This window comes from Cupressus sempervirens, chromosome 1, assembly GCF_028749045.1.
Source record: "Cupressus sempervirens isolate cs-2001-9-10 chromosome 1, ASM2874904v1, whole genome shotgun sequence".
Taxonomy (NCBI): domain Eukaryota; kingdom Viridiplantae; phylum Streptophyta; class Pinopsida; order Cupressales; family Cupressaceae; genus Cupressus; species Cupressus sempervirens.
The window spans coordinates 92,793,209-92,801,931 of NC_143118.1; positions in this window are offsets into that span (position 1 = coordinate 92,793,209).

Below are 8,723 nucleotides of genomic sequence, written 5' to 3' on the forward strand. Positions count from 1 at the left end.
TATTTCTTCTATAACACTTTGTCATCTTTCTTACTCCTAGCTACTGCTTCACATACTTATCTGCATACAGTTCTCTTTTAATATAATAACATTTACAAACAAAAATTTAGCATTATGTAGAAGATGAAACAAACTTGGAAACTTCTTAAATCTCTGCAATTGGAATTTATTTTTTGTTTAACATCAGGATGTTGCAAATGAGTCAAAAGCGTCCGCATTTTAGAGCCTTCTTTTGAAGGCTAAGTAAATGACAAACTGAGGAGAAACATATTTCTTCTTTGCTTCTTGTATGAAATTTGGTATGATGCTACTTCAACTATGTGTGCAAGATAATGGTGGAGTATTAAATACCATCTCAACACTTTATCCTAGTTTTCCCGAGGCTCATCCCAATTGGCTGCCATGTTTTTTGAAAATGCATTAGAACCATATTTTAGCACACAATAAGAAAACAAATTCCTTGGTATATTCCTATCCTTCAATTACATAGTACCTAGAAGTAGTTGTCTTCCATGTGTGAGAAATATTAAAAAAATTTCAATCACAAAAAACAACCCTAAACCTAAAAATTTTCTCTGCAACAACTATTATCGAATGCCAAAATTTGCTCGGTAACTTAAGAAACCGAGTGGCAGGAGTTTACCGAGTGAGCTCGGTAAATGAAGGGCAACTTGGTAAACACTAGATACCGAGTGAGGTCGGTAGATGAATAATCAACTCAATAGACACTGCAGGGTGTGATTACCGAGTGAACTCGGTAAGCAATGCGATTACAGAGTGAACTCGATAACCACTGGAGAGTGGAGCTCGGTAGATGAAGATACCGAGTGAACTCAGTAGAGATAGTAGAAATAAGATCTTATAACAAGACTTCACCGAGTGATGATTTATAACATGAACAACTTTCACCATTAAAACCAGAGATCCAAAGCTTGAAATACTCAACAATAAACTTATCAAATGCAATGAACAAGGAAAGAGCAATAGATTCAAGTATGCCTGCTTGCTTTCTATTTAACTTTGATTCAAACTAATACAAGAACTGGCAACATTCGGCTTCAACCAAAAAACCCTAAACTTTAAACTGATAAAACTTCAAACTTTAAACTTCAAACTTGTAGCTCTAATGGTTGCATACAATAACACCTGGAGCAATCACTGCTTCAATAGGTTGAAACCAATAAACTACAAACTTACAAAATGACAGGAAGAAGCACGTGCAACTGCAAGCACGACAACGATTCCTTCTATCTCTGCAACAATTGATCTGTTGATCACCTCTCTTTTTTTTTCTTCTTTCTTTGCTCTGCAACTTCTCTGCTCTGCTGAACTCTCTCTGTCTACTGATTGAATGAATGGAACATTCATTTTGTCTTCTACCAAAAATGTTTTCCCCCTCATTTTTGAATTCAAAAAAAATTTCACCTACCATGCAATAAATTCATTTGATCGTTTTGCAAACCATCAGGGAGGTAGGTGGGCGTTTGGCTCCAGGGATAAACGGCCTTCTTGCATTTAATATTCCAACACTCCCCCTTTGTCCCGAGTCAAACAAGAAAAGATCACTGCTGATTCAAATCAACTACACCAAGACACTCTTTTAGGTGTACAAAACTTCCAATGCCTAATGGCTTGGTAAATATGTTTGCTAGCTGCTGCTCAAACTTGCAAAATTCCATTTTGATATCCCCATTCTCAACCAAGTCTCTGATGAAGTGATATCTAATCTCCATATGTTTGCTTCTTCCATGGAAGACTGGATTCTTGGACAATTCAATAGATGACACTAGTAAATTTAGGCTTAAATTTCAACGCAAAAAGGTCAAAATTTTGACAAGAGTAGGTCGATAAGGTGACCAAGCTTGCCGTTGGTCTTTTTTGGTCATTTTTTCGCCACATACATTCTGCGTCAAAATTTTGACTACATAAAGGTGGACTTATTGACACAAATTTCGTCGCTTTTCCTGGTCCAAGCTGAAGTGATATTACCTCATTTTCCAGCGGTGCTCGTCAAAATTTCGACGTAAACCTTCATAATTGTGCATCAAAATTGTGACAAATCCAATTTACATTTCTCCTCCAGTGGCATACATGCGACACCAAAGTGGACCAGTTTTGTGTCGAAATTGCGATGAAAGTGATTTACATTTTTTCGCCGGTGCCATACTAGCGATGCCAAAGTGAACCAGTTTTGCGTCAAAATTTTGACCAAAATATTGCATTTGTGTCGAAATTGAGACCAAGATATGTAGAAATTTTGATGAGCTATCCCATTTATTGTAAAAGCTTTGCTCTCATAGGAGCCTTCTAAACTGCACAAAACTTGATTCTAAAGCGTAATTGCTCGGTGCATGAGAGTCAGGATATCTTGCACATTTCTACCTCCACACCATTCTTTCATTTGTCACATGATTTATTTCATACAAAACAATGGGAAGGAGGAAGAAATGTGCACGATATCTTGAGTCTCCACCGAGCAATTATGCTTTACAACTCAAATTTTGTGCAGTTTAAAAGGCTCCTATGAGAGAAAAGCCTTTGCAATAATAGGCATAACACGTCTAAATTTTGGTTCCTGCAGGGAAGAATAAAATTAGGAAAGGATTATTTATCACGAATGAAAGCCAATAATTTCATCTATTTTTCAAACAGATAAATGTGACAAAAAAAGCTTACAGTCCCAATCACATCATCATAAGAGCGCATATATAACTATAACTATGTCTAAAACCAACATAATTTACAAATATCCACAATTCAAATATTATCCTTTGATGTTTTCTTTAATGCAAAATTTTAAGTCAACTATGTTATCACCTTGGATGTAATACCAAACTATCATTAGGCTAAAGACTACAACAAGATTTACAATTTACAAATGCAAGGAGAACTACCCAACCAAAGTAGAAAATGACATGAAAAGTTAACAATCTAGATGAAATATTTCTAGCAATTGAACTGTACATTATAGAAACAAAAAATTGCCTTAAAATTGACACCTCACCAGTGGTTCATTTGTATCCATAATGGCTTCAAAAAAGTTGAAAGCTTACGATTTGTCAAGAACACAAAAGGCACTCGTAGTTCAGCTGCATCAATAAAACTAAAGTAATTCAATTGCATGGTGAGGGCAAGAGACTATCAATATCGATTGTGGAGTTGCAGATAGGTAAGTGATAAACATAAAAAGGTAGTACAAGATTTTAATAGCAATTGTGACCTTCACAATTTTTCTCAGTAGTTTTGGGTCATTAAATTGGATAGAAATTTTATAGTAAAATGTGAAAGAGAACACACATAATGTCACATCAAAATAAGTTTGCATCCTACATATGAGTATGCATCAAAATTGAATTTTTACCTCCTTAATCTATCTGTATCAATAAAGAAATAAGATGTTTTTGTAATACAAAATTCTTGAACCCTATTGGACTGTAATCTTTCAAACCTGCAAAATAAAACAAAAGCCATAAGAACTAAAATAAAAGGATTTATTTCTAACAAACTATCACAGATGCTTTGTATATACCTTAGGACATGATACAAGCTGTTTCACAAGCAACACTAAACATTCCAATTTTTTTCTCATTTACTAGTGATGATAAACTATATGCAAAGTAGAAATAGTGCAGCATAATAGATGATTAGTATCTACAATTTTTAATACTGAAAATTATAAAGAATGCAATACTCACAAGTGTTGCTACCTAAGAGAATACAACCCAAGTTTATCATGATCTCTGTAGCATTCATTGCAATGGGAATATCCTACTTATTTGCAAACACCAGTAACACTGCATCTCGTAGTTCATCTTGCAAGAACAAGAAACTTAAATGATAAAAAAAAATTCTACGGATAACATGAAAATAATTGTTAAAAGAATGAGGCCAATTTTACACATAATAACCAAAGTTTCCATGAGAAAGACATTAAATCTTCTTGATCCATTTTCCAATTGTGTTTATACAATCCTAAAAATTCACTTTGATAGTTCTGACTAATTATTGTTGGAAGGATTTTATTTGCTTCATCAAATGAGTGTATATTGTAGTCTTGGCTTCTTGTATTTTTCAAGATAGTATCATTACTCGTCTAGTATTGTTCAATCTGAAAGGATGATATTGATATGTTGTTTTTCTATAACAGCCAAAACAAGGGGTTGTTAACCTTTACATAAACAAGGGATGAAAGCATAAACATAGGGCATCAACAACACAACAAAATAAACCTTTTCCTATGCAATTGGACAAAAATCTAAGCAATGCTATTGTTAGGATTGCAACAAAGGAAACCCCACTACAACCTGTCAACAAGGCCCAAGAGTGATTAATTAAGAGTCAGCATTCTATTTTGTTCAAAATAGAAGTGGGAGCAATAACTTCAACAACATAGGCCACAAGGCTAGTGGGCATCGCACCTAAAATACGGTCTAACATCCAAAATTGTGACAAGAATGGAAGCGATAGAAGTCTAGCTCAGACCAACAGCATGAGAAGCATCAATATAATAAAAAAAAGTTTCTTCTTCATTAGAAAACAAGTCCTCAAAAGGAAAATCTAAAACAGAATCAAAAGCTCTAATTGCAAATGGTCATTTTCCACAGCCTTCCATCAAGTGACAACACCTATCCAACACAAAATGGAAATCATTAGGCATGTATCCTATAGAGATGCAATCTCTACAACAAAATGGAAAACCCTCATATTCAATGCTTCACCCATGGCCTCTCATCAACCATGATTGAAGTGGAGAGATCTCTATTTCAACTAGAATACAAACATAGAATAGCCCAAAATTGTACTAGATCCATCCAATTTTAGGAACTAGCAAAGGGAATTTCCAATGGCCTCGAGCAAAACAACTCACAAAAGTGAAATGAAGATGAGGAAGGAAAACCCAAACATAACTCACATAGGTATAGCTCAATGTCACCAAACATTAGGGACTTCAAAGAATTAGTCACCCAACGGTGTAAATCTTAGAGGCACTAAAGACTCTAAGAATTTATAGACCATACTTTTGCACTGATAAAAGTTCATGTTATCACCACAATATAGGACAAACTTTGCATAAGACTTTACAGCCCAAGCATAGCTCCTTCAACCAAAATTTGACAAACAATTATCTAGAGCATTCAGTGGGTCTAGAACCACCAACAAGAGCAAATATCCTAGCACCTAGAAGCCTAGCTTAGCGCTACACCAGCAGAGTCAAACCCCAACAAAAACCATCCAATGGATCTCTTCTGATGGGGTGTGTTACGAGTATATTAAGTTCCCCTCTTTCTACAGAGTGGAAAACATCATGAATTTTGAGTTCAGATCTACATTATGTAATACTACTTTACTCATGTTTAGAGACCCTTACAGTATATTTAGAGATAATTATTATATCTACTCTATAATAAATGGTAGTGTAATAGCATACTAGCATCAGAGTTCATAACCCACATCAAAAGTGGTTAGTTACACAAGAAGAAGCATCGAACATGGGACATGAGAAACAAATTCAGATTGATTTGTCCTCTATTATCAAAGGATCATAGTAAGGCACAACACAAATTCTCAAATATAAATAATAGTCAACTGTCATTTTACTTAGATCCTTATGAAAATGTAGCTCACTGAAATACAATATACATTGGAGTTAGGAATTTGGTTGACAACCAAAATCAATTGAATTGAAATAAGAAACTTCACCAAAGAATCAACTAAATATGTAATTTTAAGCATATTTTGCTACTCAAAATGTTACGACTTCTTCCTTCTTGACCTTAAACTCGTGACATTTTCTAGTTTTATAGGGTGAAACACTATCTCTCCAACTGTTAGTTCTAAATGACTTCCACCTTAGGCGCACAGAGTCTTTGAACTAGATAGATAAAATACACAACCATGCTAAAGACCATGGAAATAGAGGATAATATGGAAAATACCAAACAACAAGTTGGATGATGATGAAGACTACAGTGAAGGTAGAAGATCCCAGACATCATCAATTAATACCAAACTACCAAATGGAGTATACAAACTTGAAAAGATAAGACACACCTTACAACTAAATGAAACTCTAGAAGCTACCATCAAATGGCATGACATTGAATCATTACCAATAAATGAATACAACATAGAGAAGCTACTAGATATGGTATTTCTATTCATTTTTCAAATGAAAGAGTGTAGTAGGTATGCAACCACGACTAAGGAAAGTGCAATTTCACACCATTTGCCATGTTGATGTTGAGATACAAACCTTTGCAATCCAATCTCCCAAGGAATATACATCACCACATATCGCCATCTTTGCCAAAACAGGATTTGTCATAAAGCGATGTTAGAATAGTTACTAAAATGGTCATAAATTATGTTGTTATAGTAAAATAATACTTTAACTTAAGAAAAAAAAACTATACAATATTGAAACATGATATTGTGCTTTAAAAACTAAAAAGGTACCTGTAACGAAGAACATCATTTTGACTTGCTAATTGGTTGTCACTATTAACTATAAGCTTATCTTTAAAGTTTGAGCTTCACTTGGTTTCGAGAATAGTTAAATATTCTCTACTTAATAGTGCCAACCACGTGAAGGTGGAAACTCATTTGGCCCCTCCCCCCCCCCCCGCAACATCACTCTAAATTCCCTATTAACATTTAATAACATTAAATTCATCCATTTTTGAAATATAACATTCAATCATTATAATCACATGATAACATTCATTAATACGTAAAATTCATAAACACACAACATTCATGAACAATTCAAAAGTAAGTCATTCATGAATAATTCATTAACACAATATTCATTAACACCCAACATTAATGAATAATATTCATTAAACCAATATTCATTAACAATATTCAAGAGTAAGTCATTCATGAATAATCATATCTTTTTTGCTTTCTTGCCGTATCTTTTTTTCATAAAATTTCTAAGAGGAATATCAATGTCCTCGTCATCCCCATTAACATTTAATAACATTCAATTCATCTATTTTTGAAATATAACATTCAATTATTATAATCACATGATAACATTCATTAACACATAAAATTCATAAAAACACAACATTCGTGAATAATTCATTAACATGCAACATTCAAGAGTAAGTCATTTCTAAATAATTCATTAACACCCAACATTAATGAATAATATTCATTAACACAATATTCATTAACAATATTCAAGAGTAAGTCATTCATGAATAATCATTTCTTTTTTGCACTCTTGCCGTTTCTTTTTTTCATAAAATTTCTAAGAGGAATATCAATGTCCTCGTCTTCCCCCTCCTGTACTGGTTCTAACACATGTCTCCTCCTCATCCATGTAGGAACATCATGAGGCCATTGCACCAAAGGGGGGTTCGCTGCAATAACAAGTACTCCATGAGTTAAATTCGCACCATTTTATATTAGTGAATTACGAGTTTTTATTTAAGTAAAAGAACTATAAATCAATAAATTAATTTAAAAGAACAAAACATAGATTTTCTTTACTTGAATGTGCAACATGATCTACCTGTTGATCAATCTGAACATCCTCCGGCACTCGTTCAACATGACATGATTCTATATCCTCAACACAAAAAGGTTACACCAAGTTCAATTAAAGATGTTAAATGTATTAATAATTATATAATTAGTTTTAACTAACAAATGAGCACCTCCATCGATAGTACAATGCACATCAGGGGCTTCATGATGCTGTGTATGATCTGTGTCATGATTAACAGGCTGTATTGCAATTTCATGCACATTATTATCAAATAAATTGTTGCTCAAGTATTCAATTTCTAATATATATGTTGGCATATTTACCTATGCACATGATGCAGGAGACTATTCGGTTGGGGCAATGGAAGTTTGTCGTAGGCATTCAGCCACCACTGCATAGCCTTGCTTGAAGGCAATTTTTTTGTGTTCTTCTGTGGCCTCCCGATTAAAATCAGTGCCCTGCATTTTTTTATTAATTAACAAAATTATTTGCATTTTATAAATCATTTTTCTTTGCAATTCATTTATTGCTACTTCCAACGCGTGCTTTGATTTTCGAATATCCCCCAAAGCCAAGTCTGTGTTGCCCAACCTTTTCCAGCCTCACCTTTGTTGCCTTTGATGTGTCCTACAACCTATGAAAAGTTTGAAATATGTTAGATGATATAGATATAAAGATCAGTACTAAATAGTGGATTATTATATGATATGAAGGTTTTAGCATAAAGTAGCATGTTCCACCAAAAATATGAAAAAAGGGAAGAAATTATAGCATCATACCTTTAATTGACATGTATAATCATGCTATTTATCCATGGAGTTCATGCTAAGTATTTATCCATATTCTGACATGCCTCTCCATAAAATTACACATCAATTTCGACAGTCTGTACTATCCATTGCCACACAAAGTAAACGATAAGCTAAAATTTGAAATAGCTAGTAGATTTTATAGATTAAATTTGTATCCCTACATTCCACACTCAAAGTGGTTTTATCCCCAAGGCTGCAATAGGTATAAACTTGAGAGCGAATGTCAGATTTCAAATTGTTTTAGTAGAATTCCTTTTTACCCGTAGCTGAAAAGTAAGTATTTTTTTGTTTTCAATTTAAAAGACATCACCTTTGTGCATCAAGTTCTTCTTTAGCCTCCACACTGCATGGAACTAATTTTATAGATGGTGGTTGCAACTAAAACAAAATCCCCACTGATTTGCTAAGATAAC